Consider the following 4,469-nt stretch of genomic DNA (forward strand, 5'->3'; position numbering starts at 1 on the left):
ACAGCTGAGGGTTTTGTGGGACCCTAGGATCACTGATTTTAAACTTAGCTTGTCACCCTTTTTTTTTTCCTGTGCCAAATTACCAGGACATTTCATTTAGTTGGACCTTCACAAAAGAAATATAGGTAGGAGGAGTAAGCAGTTTTGACTTAAAAAGTGACAAATTGGCAGGGAAGTTCCCTCAGCCACCTTTCACTCATTTTTTGGCAGCTTGCAGGGTTTCCAGCTGGCAGCAATTATTTCTGATATTAAGTTGAAATTCCAATCAAAGATTTTTTTTTTTAAAGACTGAAAGGATGCCTGTGTAGTAATATTCATGACCAAAAGGTCCTGAAACAAAGAAGCACCTCTGAAAGGACTGTGTTTTCAAACCCACTCACATACATAACATTTTAAGAGCTGTCACCATCAGAGCACTTTTTATGGCCAGTTCCTGAAGGAAGTGGTTGTAAAGATGTGGCATGAAGAGCAGCAAATCCAGGTGCTGAGCAGAGAGCTTTTGAACTTAGAGCAAATGCATGATACTTTTTTCTAACCAGAACAACTGCTGTTTGTGACCATCTGAACTTTGAGCTACAAGAAAATGTCTTTGGGGTTCATCAGGCTGATATCCTGTCTCTAACCACAGCCTGTACCAGATACTTCAAAGGGAAAGAATACAAGAAACTCTGTATTAGAATCATCTGCTAGCAGAGGAAATTTCTTCCCTACATCAGACAATTTGTCATTGATTTATCCCCTCAAACAGGAGAGTTTATGTGCCTCTTAAAAAAAAATCCAGTTGAATGTTAACAGTGATGTGAGTTTATTCATTAACTCTAACAAATTTTTATTTGAAATATATTTGATTTCTCAAAAATAACAACTCTTCTACATTTTCTCTGATGGTTTTCCTAGTGCTGAAATTACAGTTTGAGGGTTTTTCCCAGCCACCTCTTTATACAGCTTGCCCTTGAAACGTGACGATGTTCAGGAGCTGCAGCCCTATGGCAGCTATTTTGCAAACGACAGTGTCTCCTCCTCCAAATCCTTCTCCTGGCAAGAGATTTAATCCTCTTTTATGGCTCCTGTAACCATCATTTCCTGATTGTTGGGAAGATACTATGTTCTTATTGTTGTACAGTTTCTCTGGAGCCTCCTGTATGTCAAAGACCCAAAACAGATTGAGGGTATGAGGCAGGTAGTGAAAACACAGCAATTTATTGGTTGGTTTGTTTGTCAGATTGCTGACATTGAGCTGGATTGATAATATTTGTTTTCTAGAACTCAGATACTTTCTGAAGTACAGCTGTGCTGTAGCTGTGAATATAAACTAGGATGAGCAGGGTGTCTGACAGGAAGGTGAAAAGTCTGTATTTAGGCTCAATGGGCCTTGCACTGAGAGGTGTTGAATGCCTTAATTTTTTCTGAAACCCATGAGCTTGATAGGTGTAAAACATTGACCCTGCTGAGGTCAATGGCAAACTTCCCACTGACTTTAGTAAAATATAATCAACCCCAAAATACAGGGTTAGGACACGATTTATTGGCAACTATTTTTCTAAAAGCCTGGCTAATGCACAGAACAAACCAGAATGCCTCTGTGGGTTTTATTTCTTCATGCAAAGGTCTATGCATTTTCCCAAAACCTATAATGAAATACAGAAAAATTCTGCAGCCTAAGTTGCCATCACAACCCATTTAAGGGTCATTTATTTGGTCTTAGTCACAAACAACACAAAGACCTCCTTTGCTTAATACAAGGCCTGGCCATTTGAGCAGTTCAGCCAAATAGTAGCAGCTTGGTGGTTCTGCTGCAGAAACTAACTGGTTGATGTTTGGATCCTAATGTGATACTTCTAATCTGGTCGTTTAGTGAATTTTAATTGCTTCAACATGAAGTACAGATGAGCAGCATCTCTGGAAACCAGGCCACAGATCACTCAAAATAGTAGGTACAGGGCTCTCTATGATGTGGGTCCTAAGGCTCTGCGCCTCATTGAATTTAATTACAGCTTGAAGTAAAAAGACACACACAAATTTGGCTTGGTTTCTTACAGATTTGTATTCACACCATTAATCTTCTGCTTGTCCTGTCCATTGGTCCAGTAATGCATCTTGAGCCACATGTCCAGGAAAAACCAAACCAAGGTCTCAAAGACATTAATCTCCAACAGGCTTCATAAAAATAGGCATCTGGGTAAAACAGAGAGCTCTTAGTACTCTTGTTGAGCTCATCCCTGATTAGACACTGGGCAAACAGTGTGGGAAAACCCTTGTTATGAGTGCCTTACCTGTGGATAAACTCAGCTGACAGTCATGCTCATGCCGTGCTGGACACTAAACAGCCACCCCACAAGAGCAGCTTTGCTTTCACACCATACCTCTCACTTAAACAGCCAGCCGTGCTCAGACACATCCTTTAGAAACCAAGCCCTGTTTATTTCATCACTTGTGGAATACTTGTTTTAACATATACCAGTGATATCTAGGAGGGAAGTGACATGTTTTCCCAATCAGAGGAAAGATATGTGTCAAGTAATGCCCTGGGTTTTTCTGTTTGACTCTAGCTGCTAGAGGGCCTACTTCACAATTTGTTAATTCAGCTGCAAGTGTTGGCTGCATCTTTGAAGGACTGTATGTGGCTGATATTTTGTTGTTGTTGTTGTCAGATTGAAGTCTGCTTTCACCTTTTTTTACCATTTTCTTGTGCATAAATATCAGTATTTTTCCATCTATGAAGCTAAATTATTGTAGCTGCAAAACCAGTGATTCCAAGAGATTTCTTTGGGCTTCTGCTTGTATGATGAGAGAGATTCCTGTGCTCCAAAAGGCTTAAAATGTCTGGGTCTTGCTAATAATAACAAGCCAAAAGGGAATAGTCTAGCTGACTGTATGTAGGCCAGACTTAATCAATTAACACACTGAGATAATGACATACCAGCCTATGGAGCCTTCTAAATATAATTGTGTGTGAGGAAGGCCACAGGCTACAGGATGGCTTCACAAGTTACACAGTACAGAACGGCCAATATTTAGATCTGGGATTTCCAAAAGACCACACAGAGACAGAGAGCAACAGCGACTTCTGAAGAAATGTGCATCTTTACGTGCTAATATCTCTACTGAAAGCACAGCTCAGGGGACACTGAGATCAGAAATTTATTTCCACTGCCATCCTTTGTGGCTGGTGGTTGCAAGCTGATACCTGCTGGAGTTGTCCAGCCAATGGGGTTGTTCCCATGTACATCATTGCAGAGCACACAGAAACTTTGCTTGCCTTGAAAGTTTCGGTCGTATGCGCTGCCGTATTGTTCGAGCTCATGTGAGCAGAAGTTTGCATAACAGCTCTTAAGAAAGTGGGCCTCAAAATGTCAGAGGGAGCCCCCTTTCATGTAGAAGATGAAAGCCACATTGTCTTGGCTGAATTCCAGCATCTATCCTTGTGTGTTCGAGCGGATGATGGAGGATTTCTGGTGGTGGCTCCTGAACTGGGCGCCCTTTTACAGCCAATAAAGCTGAGTTGATTTGCCTTGATTTTGCCGTGGGCTAAGTTGGGTACAAAGGGGTTACAGTAAACTCTTAATTGGTGGCTGCTTGAATGTGTGTGCAAGCCCCTAGTTCACCCATGTGTACAAGGAGGGCAAAATAGGGGTGCCTTCCTTTTTGACCCTTTTGTCTAATCTGGTTTGATTGTAAGATCTTCCAGGCAGAGTTTGTTACTGCATGGTTGCACATTGTCTGCTGTGCTGGGGACCCTGGTTCCAGTGGTATATAACAGCCCTCAGCAGCTACTCTCACATGAATAAAATATGACCAGCAGAATGGTCTGAGCAATCTATCAAATAATCCTCAGCTCCACCCACATACAGCTCCTCCATATGAATCCTGAGGTTAATGAAAAGAATCTAAAGAATGGTAGGGTAAGAGTGATTTTTGTTGAGCGCCGAAGATTGATGTAACCTCACAAGCTCCCCAGGCTTGGGGTTTTACATCGTTGCTGGCTAGTCCCCAAAAGACCAGGACTAGGTTTCTAGCTGCTCTGTGGAGGCTATGCCAAACTACAGGTTTAAATATTCATTGCATTCTTCACATGCCAAATCATCTAAATTGGAAAGCAGGAGTCTAAGATTTTGCAAAGCTGCTCTTGCACAAAAAGACCATTAAAAATTCATCGTGACAGAGAAAAAACAACAACATTGCCAGTAGTAGGGAACTTTCTGTTGACTTGGCTAATGCTGTGTGGAGCTAACCCACATTAATCCACTTAAATGGATGGGTGAGCCTGATCCAGTAAAAGCAATAAATCCTCTTTAGAGCTGACCAGACTCCAGTTGCACTATAGGAGAACCAGGCTGAATGGCAAACAGTTGGCAGGGGGTAACTGGATGGGGCCTGAATTTCCAATGCACCAGATAATTTAACCCACAGCATCCCCTTTCCCTTATATGTGCAAACCAGTTGTGGGTAGGACCACATCCCAAAGTTCT

The sequence above is a fragment of the Camarhynchus parvulus genome, chromosome 3 (assembly GCF_901933205.1).
Source record: "Camarhynchus parvulus chromosome 3, STF_HiC, whole genome shotgun sequence".
NCBI lineage: Eukaryota > Metazoa > Chordata > Aves > Passeriformes > Thraupidae > Camarhynchus > Camarhynchus parvulus.